The sequence below is a fragment of the Bos grunniens genome, chromosome 6, assembly GCF_055505025.1.
Source record: "Bos grunniens cultivar Pamir isolate PY7600 chromosome 6, Bosgru_T2T1.0, whole genome shotgun sequence".
NCBI lineage: Eukaryota > Metazoa > Chordata > Mammalia > Artiodactyla > Bovidae > Bos > Bos grunniens.
Window position 1 is genome coordinate 100,050,656 of NC_141170.1, and position 16,466 is coordinate 100,067,121.

The following is a 16,466-nucleotide window of genomic DNA, read 5'->3' on the forward strand; positions in this document are numbered from 1 at the left end:
TTCTAAAATTCAGTCTCATCATCTCAGTTGATGTGAGAGATCGTTTGGATATAATTTCATCTTGGGTCACAGCTCTCTCTGTCTTTAAACTTGTGTAAGTCAAGAAATAAGTATTGTTCCCAAAAGCAATACTGGGACATGCATATGGTACTAGTCGTAGACTTTGTGATTCAGAAATGGAAAAAGTGGTAGGAGAAAATAAATTACCTGTTTCAAGTAACTTGAGAATCCAGCCAGGATTTTGATTTCAGGGACTGGTTACCTGTGGTTCTCAGCTCAGATGACCCTTTGAGTCATGTTTACTTATTCATGAAATGCAGCACATGTTTACCGTTGATTTTTACCACTGTACTTACTAGGATTTGTATCACTACTAGTTAGAACTTGTAGAATTTGGTGGTCTGACAGCCTTCTTTCATTCTGTACTTTATCAGTACACATTAGTTCAAGCTGGTAGAATTTTGTTGATACATGAAACTGGTGGATCATGATAAATCCATGATAAATCTTGAAGATTCACTCTGTTAGACAAGAGGCAATCTTTCAAGATTATCTTTGATGTCTTTTCTAGGAAATCTCGTATCTGTGTCTCCTGTTGAGATAATTGAGGTAATATCTGAATCATATGCTTAATTATTTCAAAGAGTCTGTTGTGTGACTAAATATATTGACCTTTTGATCTTCTTGATCATTCTTTGTGTGCATGCTAAGTCACTTCAGTTGTGTCTGACTTTTTGCAACCCTATGCACCGTAGCCTGCCAGGCCTCTCTGTCCGTGGGATTTTCCAGGCAAGAATACTGGAATGGGTTGCCATTTCAGCAAAAGAGTGCTTAGCCAATTCTTAGTTTATATTCTGGAAAACACTTTTCTGATGGTGGGAATCCCTTCATTTTAATGTCTTTATGATCTGAACAGGCCAAGTATTTTCTAAATCATCAAATCTGAGTTCCTTTATCTCTTTTGTATTTTACTATAAGCAGCAAGAGGAAACAGGCCATATCTACATTTTACTAGGTAAACTTCTCATTTGAAAGCATAATTTCATCATTTAAAATTCTACTTGTCACATAACTGTAGAATTTTGCGAAGCTTTCTATGCTGGGTAACAAGGGTTCTCTTTCCTCCAGTTTCCAATAAAATGTTCTTCATTTACTCCTGACTCCTCCCTAGCTAGAATTATCTTTTACATCCGTATTTCTACCAACAGTGTGTTTGTGATGAATTATGTATTCTTTCAGGTAATAAATGTTTTATTTATCATGCTTCTTTCTTTTAGATGATCCCTCACTTGCAGAGTTTTTAACATCCTTGTATCTATTAAGATTCTGTTCAGGAAATCTTAAGTTTTTTTCTATTATGCACCTCAAAATTCTTCTGAAAGTGAAAGAAAGTAAAGTTCTCAGTTGTGTCCAACTCTTTGTGACCCTGTGGACTGTAGCCCGCCAGTCTCCTCTGTCCATGCGATTTTTCCAGGCAAGACTACTGGAGTGGGTTGCCATTTCTTTCTCCAGGGGATCTTCCTGACCCAGGGACAGAACCCTGGTCTCCTACATAGCAGGCAGACTCCTTACTGGAGTCTGGGACTCCAGACTCTCAGACTCTTACTGTCTGAGTCACCAAGGAAGTCCAAAATTCTTCTAGCCAACTCCAAAGCCATCCCCACCTTTTAAGGTATTTGATATAGAAGCACCTCATTTCCAGGTACAAAAACCTGTATTAGTTTTTCTTAGTTCTTGTAACAAATTCTCACAAATTTAACTTACAACAACAAAAATTCATTATTTCATGCTTCTAGAGGTTAGAAATCCAAAACAGATCTTGCTGGGCCAAGATCAAGGTGTTGGTAGGGTGATCCCTGTCTAGAGGCTCTAGGAGAGAAACTGTTTTATTTTCTAGTTTCTAGAGGCTGTCCATTTTTAAAAATTTATTATTTTATCAAAGGATAATTGCTTTACAGGATTTTGTTTTCTGTCAAACCTCAAAATGAATCAGCCATAGGTATGAGGCTGTCCATTTTTATTGGCTTATTCTCTCCTTCCTCCATCTTCAAAGCCAGTAATGCCAGGATGAGTCCTTCTCACATGGACATCTCTCTAGTTCTGTCTTCTGCTTTTCTTTTCCATTTATGAAGACACATGAAGTTATATTCAGCCCACTCAGATTAATATCCCCAGCAGGTCATCTGATTAGCAACCTTAATTTGATTTGCAGCCATAATTCCCCTTTCCCATGTGGCCCAACATGTTCATAGGTTGTGGGAATTGGGGCATAGAAATCTTTGGGAAATAATTATTCTGCTCATCATGGTTTCATAAATTATCTCATAACCATTGGTAGACTAAATATATTCTGTATACCAAAACAGTATGCAGAGAGTTACTTAAAGATGAAAACTGACTTAAATCTCTGTCTGGAGTTAGGAGATAAAAAGGTAAATAATCTCCTTTCTGTCCTAGCCAATAAAAATAGGAATCTCTGATAATACTATGAATGAAAGAGGGAAAATTAATCTTAGAGATTAAAAGAATTATAGCACAATACTTTCTAGAGTAAGAAATTTTAAATTTTTAGCAAAACAAATAATTTCCTTGGATAATAATATACATAAGGAAGGGCATGATCTGAATTATTGCCTTGAGACCTGAAGTAAGCCAGAAGACATGTAAAAAATAAAATTTGAAAATAATTGGATGATATAATCATACTGAGAACAAGAATTTCCTTTCTTTATAAGAAGATATAGCAAACTCCTTAGTTTAAGCCTGAAATTATATACAATACATCAAATTTATGCTTTTTTGATATTTAATTTGCAAATTTCTTACCCAGCATGGGCTACTGAGATGCTCAGAGGTGCCAAAATATGAAAAAAGAGCCTGTAGACTTGGGTGTCAAAAGGTGAAGTGGAGGGTGCTTTTGAGAAATGGGAATTAAAATAGAATTTGTGTGAAAGATTGCTGATTAAATGGTAGGTTTTGAGTCATTTCCCCAGCTTCCTCCTATAATTCTTTCTTCCCGGTCTATGCCACCAGGAGTTTGTTCTTTCTAAGAGAAATTAAATAACCACATAGAAAAATCACTAAAGCTAGAATACAAGACTCCCATAAGAAAATAGTCAGCTTGTGACCTGATTACCCTATAGTGAATCCCAAAAGTTGACAAGCCCTAGCCTCTCATACCAAGCTTCTGACCAGCTTGTTAATGTCTCATTCTTAAATGTGAAGAAATAGTCATATTTGAGGAAAGAGTTCTACAAGAAAGAGAAGAACAAAGTGAGAAAAACAACAAACAAAAAGACAAAGTTAATGGTTAGAACATGCACATTCAAATTAACCATGCTGTACATGTAATATTATCAAAGGGGTGAGACAAGATATTTCATCTGCAAAATGAATTTAAAAGGGAACAATCATACAAAAAGAATGAACACATAGAGGTTAAAATATTGCCAAATGAGAAATTTAGTATACATTTTGGAATATAAATTTAAAGATATCCCCAGAAAATAATATAAAAGATGAAAGTATTTTTTATAAACAGGAGAGAAAATATAAGAAATTTAGAGGATAAATTCAATAGATTCATTTTGTAATAGGAGTTTAAGGAAAACAGAAAAAGCATTAAGAGATAATACATGGACATTTCTCAGAGTAGAGAGATACAAGTATTTGATGCCAAAATAAAAACAATGGCATGAAAATAAATTCATGCCATGGGTGAAAGATTCAAGGAAACAGTCCGATAATATACAAATTAATTCCTTTCAGAAAGATAACTGCTTTATAACAAGTTTTCAACTTCTTAAAAATTCTAAGGAAACATTTTCAACCAAAAATTGAATAAACAGCTATTAGCAATAGAGTGATAAGGTAGAACAAATTATTTTCAGAAAATAAATTTATTTTCAGAGTCACGAAACTCACCTCCCGTTTACTTTTCTAAGGAAGTCATTTGATGATGTGTTCAGCAGAACAAAGGGTGCAAACAAGAAACAAAGAAAAGATTTGGAATTCAAGAAAGAAGGGTTCCAACACAGGAACTCTGGGAAAGAAGTGTCAGGATGACAGATGTGCTGCTGTTCTTTGACGATTTCCTTGTTGATTCTCAGTCACTAAGTCATGTACGACTCTTTGTGACCCTATGGACTACAGCACACTAGGCTTCCCTGTCCTTCACTATCTCCCAGAGTTTGCTCAAACTCACGTCCATTGAGTCATGCTCATTCTTAAAAGAATCACTGGGCCTAGGTTTGATTAGTTATATTTGGTCCAGCAACTCTACCTTCATCACTCTGAGTCAGCTGTTAGGTTGAACTCACAAACCACAGAATTCTGAATGAGAGAGGTCAGACAGTATATCCCCAGTTTGCTAGAGAAGGGAAAATTGGAATATAACCACCAGACGAATTAATTTTATAGCACGTTTTGGTTTTAGTTTCCTATTTTGGTGAAATTGAAATATTACACAATTAAACTACCGCACAATTCACTCATCTCACACGCTAGCAAAGTAATGCTCAAAATTCTCCAAGCTAGGCTTCAACAGTGTGTGAACCATGAACTTCCAGATGTTCAGCTGGATTTAGAAAAGGCAGAGAAACCAGGGATCAAATTGCCAACATTCACTGGATCATGGAAAAAGCAAGAGAGTTCCAGAAAAATATCTATTTCTGCTTTATTGACTAGGCTAGCGCCTTTGACTGTGTGGATCACAACAAACTGTGGAAAATTCTTTAAGATATGGGACTACCAGACCACCCAACCTGCCTCCTGAGAAATCTGTATGCAGGTTAAGAAGCAACAGTTAGAACTGGACATGGAACAACAGACTGGTTCCAAATCGGGAAAGGAGCATGTCAAGGCTGTATATTGTCACCCTGCTTATTTAACTTCTATGCAGAGTACATTATGTGAAATGCTGGGCTGGATGAAGCACAAGCTGGAATCAAGATTGCTGGGAGAAATAGCAATAACCTCAGATATGCAGATGACACCACCTTTATGGCAGAAAGTGAAAAAGAACTAAAGAGCCCCTAGATGAAAGTGAAAGAGGAGAGTGAAAAAGTTGTCTTAAAACTCAAATTTGGAAAACTGAGATCATGGCATCTGGGCCCATCACTTCATGGCAAATAGATGGGGAAACAGTGACAGACTTTTATTTTGGGGGCTCCAAAATCACTGCAGATGGTGACTGCAGGCATGAAATTAAAAGATGCTTGCTCCTTTGGTAGAAAAGCTATGACCAATCTAGACAGCATATTAAAAAGCAGAGACATTACTTTGCCAACAAAGGTCCATCTAGTCAAAGCTATGGTTTTTCCTATAGTCATGTATGGATGTGAGAGTTGGACTATAAAGAAAGCTGAGCTCTGAAGAATTGATGCTTTAGAACTGTGGTGTTGGAAAAGACTCTTGAGAGTCCCTTGGATTGCAAGGAGATCCAACCAGTCCATCCAAAAAGAAATCAGTCCTGAATATTCATTGGAAGGACTGATGCTGAAGCTGAAATTACAATACTTTGGCCACCTGATGCAAAGAACTGACTTTTGAAAAAACCCTGGATGCTGGGAAAGATTGAAGGTGGGAGGAGAAGGGGACAGCAGAGGATGAGATGGTTGGATGGCATCACCGACTTGATGGACATGAGTTTGAGTAAACTCTGGGAGTTGGTGATGGACAGGGAGGCCTGGCATGCTTCAGTCCATGGATTTGCAGAGTCTGACATGACTGAGCAACTGAACTGAACTGATAAATCACCAGGCTTACATCAGTCTTTTCCGTGTGTGGAACTCTCCAGAGTGTGAGTGGTAGGAGGCATAGCTCTATCCTCAGCACCCCTTCTTGGCCTTTCTCCCTCCATACAGCAGAGGAGAAACCCTTCTTTTCCCTCTCAAAAAGGCAGCCAGATCCTAGTGATAGTTTCTCTTTTAATGGCTTTGGCTTTTGAATGAGTGTCAGAAATACACATGAAAGCTGAAATTTGATTTGTGCCTATTAGGGTCTGTGGTCAGTGGTGGGTTTTGTTAAGTAGTGGTGACACCTTAGTCTTTTTTGACTAGATTCTTTTTGTTTCAAAGGCTCTTTTGAATTTATCCTGTTTGCTTAGCCTTATCTTCTGTTTTTTATATAGGTTGTAGGATATACCTGACTCCTTGTCAAATAGTCCCTTTCCTTCCATGTAATAGGTTTCTGTTTCTTGCAGCTAAAAACTCCTGAGGCACACTATTATTGTTTAATCATTATTATTTTTATTTCCAGAATTCAAGTACTACACTCCCCTTAAATAAATTCCTAAAATTTTGTACATATTAGAAGACCATGAAAATTATTTTGGAAAATACTTCTTTGGCATTCTATCCTTTAGGCTAATCAAAAGTGCTACAGTTAATATCATCATTGATCATATTAGCAATTCAGAATTTAAAGTCATATTTTTTCAAAAATCCTGTATGACAGTAAAAGATAAAATTGCATTTATAAAGCAATGTTAAAACATTAATGCTACATTACAGAATTGAGTGTCACTATTTGAAATATTATTTTGTGTGAATTTATACTTAATTACTCATTTGAATTTTCATTAAGAAATCAGTTCTATCTCTTATTAATATAAGATGATCATTGCCATATAATGCATAGTATTTTATAGAGTCCAGGCCTTTGAGGCTATCACGTGGGCATTTATCTTATTAAAAGACTCCCTTAAATGCAAAAGAAAGGAGAAAATAGTGAAAACAACTCTGGGTTATGTACCCAAAGCTCTGACTTATTGAAAAAATGTTCTTCCATTAAATTACAATGTTAGTGGATGAAGTGGAGAAAGCCAAAATTTAGTGTATAAGATATAGTTATGAAATTTATTTGAGTATAGGAAAGTTTAGTTACAAACATCTTGGTTAAAATGTGCTGACAGGAAATTCTTTATATTCATTAACAATGTGTTTTTATGCTTAAAAAATTCAAAATATCAGTCCATGTTGAAACCTGAGTCTAGGGAGTCAAGTCCTTAGACTATTCATTTATGTATTTATTTGGCTATTCTGGGTCTTAGTTGCAGCATGTGGGATCTTCAGTCTTCGTTGTCATACGTGGGATCTTTGATTGTGACGTGTGAGACCTGGGCCCTGGCCTGGGGATTGAACCCTGGGATCCCTGCATTAAGAGTGGAGTCTTAGCCACTGGACCACCAGGGAAGTCCCGAGTCCAACAATATTGGTGAAAGTTTATCTCTATAGGCAGTGTCCGGAAGGAGGGAGGGATTTGGAGATACACCACTGAGCTGGGTCCCCTTACTGATCTTACAAATCCTACTTTAACTGCTTAGTGCGTCAGTTTCCACATCTACAACAGACAATAATAATACTACCTACACACAGAATTATTGTAGAGATAAAGTGTGAATACGTGTAAAGCTGGGCATGTAATAATTAATCATCACATTTTAACTAATATTTTTCATGATGATAAAATATAATGCAGTTTAACTGTCTATAAAGAATTTTGTATGGTATCTACATATTTCAAAATTTATACAATGTCTTTCATCTCCAGTTTTCCTCATTCTACTTCTTTTTAAAATATTTTGTTCCTTATGTTCTCCAATAAATTATGAACAGAGATTTTTATATCAAGAGCATAGTTTCACAGTTGCCTAGAGAATTTTCTTTATTAAAATAAAATTTGTGAATCCTGGGAGAGAGAGAGGAGTGCAGTAAATTTTCTTTGTCAAACATTCTTCACAGTTATTCTTATATAAGAAGTGTAGGCAGGCATAAAAATTATTTTACTGAGTATATGATGTACAGAATATTGGAACATATTGTTTTAAATATTTTAAAATAGTGTATATTATACCCAAAAAATTCCCTAATAAAGAAAGAAATGGAAACAATTAATTTGCATAAGTTGAAAATGTTCATAATGGTCTTAACAAATCCCTTTTCCTCCCACAAAAACTAAGAATATGAATAGGGGCGAAAATAATGAATTTTAGTCAGTTGTTGAAAAGTTGTTATTCTGCTTCTTGTCTCTCACTCTTCAAATGAAAGCCTTTGGGCAAACATGAATGTGCCTGTACCTAAGAATCTGTTTATTTTCAGTTATAATTTCTAGCATGTAATTTTCTCTGGGAATGTTACCAAAACACAAATTTCTTCTATTGACTCACAGTATTTGAAAAAAATCACTTAGTATAGCAAAAATAAGAGTGTTTTATTTTTGCATTTTTTTAATCATAGGCTTTTCCCCTATTGGAACACAGGATACAAGTGGGAGAAAAGTGAGTTTTGTTAATCAAGAGCGAGGTAGAATAAAGGGAATATTCAGGAGACAGAAAACTACTGATTGAATCTCTTCTATTGACTTAGGTGACTAAGGTTACCTAAGTAACCAACACACACATGCACACACAGTTCAGCCTTGATTTGTTAGTAGGTTGTCCACATTGTGTAAACTCACTAGCACAAATGATTGCTTTATTCTTTGCGTGGCTTTGTCTGCACAGCTGTGGCTATGAATGCTTCAAGGTTCTGTGAGCTCTCCTACTAGTTTATAACCTTGCAGGGGTGTTTTTCTACCAGCAGAACATTGACCATAAATGTCTATTAGTCAAAATAACTGCGGCAGTTTTATAAGGCCTGTGAGTGTGTATTTCCCAGTCTGCTTCTCCTTAAATTACTAAGAATGCAAAAATAACCAATAGTTTGTCCTCTTAAATCACAAATTGGATAGACTTACCATTAAAATATATTGTAAATGTGTTTCCCATTATTTAGCTCATTTAGCATGTTCAGCAGCAAGCATTCAAATATTTTGAGTTGGTTATTTTTTTTTCACTTTGCATAAGGCATTAGATGATTTTTTTCAAGCATCAAGAGATATTTAAAAGACTAGAATACAATTGGAATATTGCTGATAGGTTGCCATTTACCATCTGCCTAAAAGATGAAGAATTTAAAAGATGTAGTAGGCTCAGAAATTATTTGGTTTTGTTTTACTCATTTTGGTAGTCTTCACTATGAAAAGTTAGCATAACTTGTTCAGGTTTGAAAATTATATCACTACAGTTGATCTTTGAACAGCATGGATTTGAACTGGACTACTTATGCACAGATTATTTTCAATAAATATGTACTACAGTACTAAATGATCCAAGGTTGGTTGAATTCCTGAATGTGTAACTGCATATAAGGGTCCATCTATAAAGTTATACTTGGAGTTTCTACTGCATCCTCACCTTAACCCCAAGTTCTTCAAGAGTCAACTATATTGTCATGTCCATAAAGTGAAAAAGAAGCAACTAGAAATAAGGTTTACAATGTAAAAAGTATTGCCCTGTAAAGTTGAAGAATGAACAGTAATAGATGGAGGAAAGTATTAGTAGACATCCAATATAAACTTTATCTACATTTACATATTAATATTAGAATGCTGAATAGTATTAAGTTGGGCTTCCCTGGTGATTCAGACGGTAAAGGGTAAAGAATCTGGCTGCATTGTGGGAGACCTGAGTTAGATTCCTGAGTCAAGAAGATCCCCTGGAGAAGGAAATGGGAACCCACTCCAGTATTCTTGCCTGAAGAATTCCATGGACAGAGGAGCCTGGTGGGCTACAGTCCATGGGGTCACAAAGAGGTGGACACGACTGAGTGACTAACACTTTCACTTTAATTAATGTTAGAGTGTTGAACAGTATAAATGGTTGTATTCATCTGATTTATTTTGGTTCCTTAAATTAAGTTGATGCCTTTTGTCTTTAATTTGCCTGAAAAATATTTTAAAACCTAAGGATATATGTACATTTCAAAAAGCAGTCTTTAGTGTTAATTTCTATATGTGCTTTGGATTTTCTCTGATTTAGCCAAAAATATGAAAATGCTGCAAAAAAGTGTGATGTAAAATATCTCGTGTGTGAATTACAAGATCTGGTCACCAGGTAGCAGTGTCATGCCAAAGATAATCTTTGGGTCTCTTAGCTTAGGTACCCAGCTAAAACAATCAGCTATACAGTACTGTACTGTAATAGGTTTATAATACTTTTCACACAAATAATGTATAAGAAACAGCACAAAAAGTAAAGACGATATTTTTAATCATGCAGTACAGCACCTTGAAAAATACAGTAGTACTGGCTACATCACTGGTGCTTTTACACTTGCTTCTGGACATCCTGAGCTTGAAATGAAGATACTGCACTGCTATACCCTATACAGTACTGTACAGAAAAGTACACAAAAGCACGACACTTGTATAGGAAGCCTGTGACAGTGTACGCCCACAGGTGAACTGACTTACCCAACTGGCCTTGCAAATGCACATATGCATCTTTGAAAGTTCACAACTTGAAAGTTCATATGTAAGGGACACACTATATTATAATTCAGATTTAAAGGAGGAAAATCTTAAACAGCATGTCTGTTCAATCTCAGCCTGCAAAAATATAGAGTACTTACATGAATACTATAATCTATAATGTACTTATCAAGAATTGACACAGTAAGGAGAATGTACTTGTTTGTTACAGTTTTCAGGACAAGCATTCCTTTGTGTAAAACACAATAGATTTTTTTAATATTGCTATTTATGGATCATTCATGAATTTCTTAAAGTATAAATTGAGCTCTTTCTCTGGATTCTTAAATACTCCTATAACACTTCCCTCAGATTAAGCTCCTCTGTGATCTTTTCAACATGCTTTCCAACATACTCTGACGTTTCAACATTTTTTTTTTTTTCTAGTGCTGGAAAAATAATAGTTGTGTCCGACTCTTTGCGACCCCACGGGCTGTAGACTACCAGGCTCCTCTGTCTGTGGGATTTTCCAAGTAAGGGCACTGGAGTAGGTTGCCATTTCCTTCTCCAGGGGATCTTCCCGACCCAGTGATCAAACCTGGGTCTCCCACATTGCTAGAAGATGCTTTACCCTCTGAGCCACCAGGGAAGGACAGAACAGGAAGATGATCTAATTACTATACAGGTAGGTTACATTTGAGAAGGGAGTACTACATAAATACAAAACACTATTATTAGAGGATTAAATCCTGAACTTAAAGTGAGGGAATCTTTTCCCCTTTTTTTCATCCTGGGAAATGTGAAGTACTTACAATAAGCCAAAGGAAATGAAAGTGTTGATGAGAGAGATAGGCTTGCAGCTGGTTGATAACAGCCAAGATTGCCTGCAGTTTATCAATGAGCTGCATGTAGTGCTGCTACAAACTTGTATTTTCTTTCAGAAAGCATGACATAAAGGTAAAAATGTGTTCCATTAAAGTCAGATTTCAAATGTGTTTCATTAAAACAAGATTTTGTGAGTTATCCAGATGAGATGTAGCTCCTCATGGATAGAAAATTGAAGCATGAAAAGTTTCTCAGTGAACAGATAAAAGTTGTCTATGTTTCTTTGACTTGATCATTTGTCATTTGTAGTTCCTCTTTTTAAAGGGTAATAATAATAATTAGTACAGACTTCAACAGTAAATTATGGCACCCGTTATTGTTTAAATAGCCTAGTTCTGTCAGCCAAAAGAAAGATTTAAAGAGATGGAGTGGATTTAGCAGCTTTCAACTCTGCATTCCCCGGTTGTGTTTTGTCAGAAACAAGACGACTAATGTGAGTGAGAGCAGGATAGTGTAGCAGTTAACATAATGGTGTTCTAACAGAAAGTGTGAAGCATTTATTCTGTGAGTTAAAATGAATGTTCTGTTGCTCTTATACTAAAAGAAGCCTGATATTATTATTTGTATTTAAAGCAATTTTGATCTGAAATATACATAACAACCCTTTCCCAGCTTTTTTGGGTCTCTCTCTCGCTCCTTTTAAATATATATTGTGGTTATGATTGTGTAAGAAGCACTTTTCAGTACACTTAAAAATGTATATTATTTCTATGTCCTCCCCAGCACACACATGCACTTCCTTTCTGGTTAAGTGGATTTTAGTTAATAAGGGTAAACCAATAGCCCACTTGAATTCTAAAGGGCTTCTCAATACAACCCAGTTCAGGATAAAATGAAAATGAATTGGAAAAATAAATGGCTTTCTCTATTGTATTATTAACTGTACAGAAATGCTTGCTGAATTACTACCTGTCTGGCTATTTTGTGGTATCAATATACTCTTTAATTAGATTAGAAGGTAACAACTAGTTTAATCTTTTCAGGGAACCTTTTAATTCATTTCTTTCACAGTTTTGTTTCTAGGTATTAAGATTTAAAACACTATGTTCCTTACACTTCTGAGTCAATGTATTACCTGGAAATTATCCTTACCAAAAGGGCATTTAATCCTACAGTTATTATTATATTTCCATTCCTGTTTCTTTAAAATTACATTTGAAGATATAAGGCACACTGATCAGGTATTAGGGCTTTGAGCTGATGGTTTTAAGTGTACAAGCAAGAGAACTGTGAAATGTTGCTTAATTTCTTTTATACTCAGTTTTTCCCCACTGTAAAATGGAAAGAATAATACCTACCTAATAATATAGTAAATACTGTAAAAGTTAAATGAGGTAATTCTTAAAGCACTTAACAGGAAAGTTATCTCCACTTGAAGGAAAATGTATGGAGAAGTGAGGGGCAGTTTTGTGAGCAGAAGAGTACTTCAGTCCATACACTAAAACATATACCTGGAGAAAGGCGGGTCAGGGGCTTTGTGTGCTCTCTGTTCAGATGGATGTGATTTACAAGTCCTCTAACTGAAATCTAGGTGACCTCTCTTGCACCAGTGATCAGTGTGCCTGCATGGAGGACACTGAGATGGAGAAAATGCAGAGTCTCCCTTTGTTACTACCGCATGCTTGAGCTGGCTAGTTGCTTAAACTCTTCTCCTTATTGTAACTATCTGTGAGAGTCATGAGCTCCTGGGAGAGAATGCCAGATTGATGATCAACACCTGAACGTACTAAGCACAGAGTGTGTGGATATTTCATTGTTACTGTAGTGCTTGTCCACCTGCGTGCTTCAAGACCGTTCCTGTCGAGAGATGGAAGGCGTCATCTTGGCAATTCCTAGAGGAATCTCACATTTCCACAGGGTGAGAATGAGTTAGAGTTGTAAAAGCAGTTGCTTTTGTTGGGTCCACAAACAAAAAGTCAAAATAAGTCCCAAATCAGGGAATAGGTATTCTAACATGTTCCACCTTGACTACAAAATCCCAGTATATAAGTCTGCTGATCATTAATGTAGCTTAATCTCAGCATTTTGTATATAAATTCAAAATTATGGATTAATGTATCTTTAAATTCCCATCTGGGTCCAGAATTACAGCAAAATATAGCTCTGGCTCAACCAAAAGTACCAGTGACTAAGCTGGTCCTACTAATGGCCAGTCAGCTTATCTTCCAAAAGGATTTTGAAACATGACCCTCTTCCCATTAAGGAAAGGAAAAAAAATAAGTTTAATACAGATGGACCAAGTCCTTTCACTCATATAGCACACTGGCAGATGTCCCAGCAAAACCTGTGTTCTCAGCCATATTGTGCAGTGGAGACAGTTTTACCTGTTGGCAGACTCTTTATCTGAAATTGATAGGTCATTTATAATGAATCAAAATGATACTCAACAACTCAGCTTGGTAACAGTTCCATTGTTTACATATTTTACTGGGCTTTTATCTGTAAAAAAAAAAAAAAGAATCTGGAAATCTCATGAAAGAGGATTTTTTCTTTGTTGGTTTTTCAAGTACATAAAACTGCAGTGAAACAAAGGCAATGGAAAACAGCCTTTGGCTGGAGACTTTTCTCTGCTTCCTCATTTTAGTCAGCTCAAAAGCTTGTCTTGCACAATTATGGAAACAGTGAGTCTGCTGTTAGGCTAATCAAGAACTGTAGAAAGACTAGAATTAATAAAATAAGTTAGTCATGAAGTGTTTTTGAACTTTCGTGTAGGTTTGGGTTTCCATTCATCTTGGTGATGAAAGTTCCAGTATATTTAGATTTTATGTAACATGATTTATCAACCATATTAGAATTTAAATTATCTGTTTCTCATGTATATTGTCATATGTGAAATAGATCACCAGTCCAGATTCGATGCATGAGACAGGGTGCTCAGGGCCGATGCACTGGGATGACCCTGAGGGATGGGATGGGGAGGGAGGTGGGAGGGGTTTTAGGATAGGGAACACATGTACACGCACGGCTGATTCATGTGAATGTATGGCACAAACCACTACAATATTGTAAAGTAATTAGGCTCCAATTAAAATAAATTAAAAAAATAAATTATCTGTTTCTAAAGTGTAACTGTGTTCATCTTGATGCCTTTTCTCTAAAATGTGAATATAGAGAGTAAATTTCATGTAGATATATGTATCAAAATTGAGATTGCTTAAAATTTTAAACTGCTTAAATGATCCCTATTATAAAGTTATATACTGGTATAATCAAATACTTCTAGGGGACCAAAGATAACATTTTTTCCTCTGAGGAATTTGGTAAAATACAGTGTAGTCACATTATAAGTTCATTTCTTCTCTGAAAGAAAAAATCAAGGAAATAACAACAGGTGCTGTGCTAGGTAATAGTGTCTAGTGATTATAAACAAGAACAGTGAAGGGTTTTAATGGGAAAACTGTTAAGTTCTAGAAGTGTTGGAAGAACAGATTGAAGATTAGAATTAGAATCCACATGGGAAAGAGAGAGGTAAATTCTTCGCCATAAATCATCTAGATACTTAATTTGAAATCAAACAAGAACCTGAACATGTGTCATATAATCTGGCTAAATACACCTGGGTTTTATTAAGATGGTGTGAGCCAAAGACCACAGTGTTTTAGACAAGCTTGAGCAGATCCTCTGCTAAAGAGAAAAACAAGCATACTACATGTCTTGCTCTTGGCAAATAAAACCCCAAAACTCTTAACTCACTGACTTGAAGGAATTAATGGACTGGATTTCCAAACAGGCACACCATGTTTGGAAATCAGTATGATACATTTAACAGCACACATTTTAAAGTGATACAGACTCAGGTTCAAATCCTGACATTTCCATTCACTATGTGATTTTTAAAAGCTTGCTTAACTTCATCACTTCAGTTTCACTGTAAAATGTGTGCTATTATGTCCAATGTTGTAGGACTAAGCACAGTGTATGTAAAATGCCTAGTACAGTGCCTGCACAAAGTATGATCTTAATGAATAATGCCTATTTGTTTTTATTATAAGTTGAGTGTTGACTTAGTGCCATTTAGTCTCTTTTAACTCATGGAATACTTTAAAAGAAGCATAGATCTGTGCCTCTTCTCAACTTCTACTTCATATATCCTAACAAATACAAATCTTTAAGTTTTCATGGTAATTTTGTTAGATTTTATTTTACTGTTTTTCCTATTTACAGAAAAATTACTCAGAGAAGGCTTTTGTACAGATTTACCAGTGTTTTTTGGAAAGAATGATGCTGAAGCTGAAACTCCAGTACTTTGGCCATCTCATGCGAAGAGTTGACTCATTGGAAAAGATTCTGATACTGGGAGGGATTGGGGGCAGGAGGAAAAGGGGACAACAGAGGATGAGATGGCTGGATGGCATCACTGACTCGATGGACGTGAGTCTGAGTGAACTCCGGGAGTTGGTGATGGACAGGGAGGCCTGGCGTGCTGCAATTCATGGGGTCGCAAAGAGTCGGACATGACTGAGCGACTGAACTGAACTGAACTGAACCAATTATTTACATTTATATGCCATTAAAATTTTTTTATTGAGTTATAGTTGATGTAAAATATCATATGTTTCAGGTATAAATGCTTAATGTATACAGCCTAGTGATTCAAAATTTTTAAAGATAATATTCCATTTATAGTTGTGAAGTTGTAAGCAAAAACAACATCCAGTTGTGGATGTCACTGGTGATAGAAGCAAAGTCTGATGCTATAAAGAGCAATATTGCATAGGAACCTGGAATGTTAGGTCCTTGAATCAAGGCAAATTGGAAGTGGTCAAACAGGAGACGGCAAGAGTGAATGTCAACATTTCAGGAATCAGCGAACTAAAATGGACTGGAATGGGTGAATTTAACTCAGATGACCATAATATCTACTACTGTGGGCAAGAATCCAATCCCTTAGAGGAAATGGAGTAGCCATTATGGTCAACAAAAGAGTCCAAAATGCAGTACTTGGAGGCAGTCTCAAAAATGACAGAATGATCTCTGTTCATTTCCAAGGCAACCCATTCAATATCACAATAACCCAAGTCTATGCCCCAGCCAGTAATGCTGAAGAAGCTGAAGTTGAATGGTTCTACAAGACCTTCTAGAACTAACACCCAAAAAGATGTCCTTTTGATTACAGGGGACTGGAATGAAAAAGTAGGAAGTCACGAAAAACCTGGAGGAGCAGGCAAATTTGGCCTTGGAGTACAGAATGAAGCAGGGCCAAGACTAATAGAGTTTTGCCAAGAGAATAAACTGGTCATCGCAAACACCCTGTTCCAACAACACAAGAGAAGTCTCTACACATGAACCAG

At 36.1% G+C, this 16,466-nt stretch overlaps 1 long non-coding RNA gene across 14 annotated transcripts in view; it reads left to right on the plus strand.

Moving 5' to 3' along the window:
* The window catches only part of LOC147371092 (uncharacterized), a 385,877-nt gene that overhangs the window by 166,246 nt on the left and 203,165 nt on the right, over positions 1 to 16,466 (plus strand). For 2 of the 14 annotated variants that reach the window (XR_015165812.1, XR_015165811.1), the window contains exon 5: positions 10,738 to 10,975. The exons of 11 other annotated variants lie outside the window; for them this stretch is intronic. This is a non-coding gene — a long non-coding RNA (uncharacterized LOC147371092). The remainder of the gene's footprint in view (positions 1 to 10,737; positions 10,976 to 16,466) is intronic. One more of the 14 variants, XR_015165813.1, reaches the window with a different exon arrangement.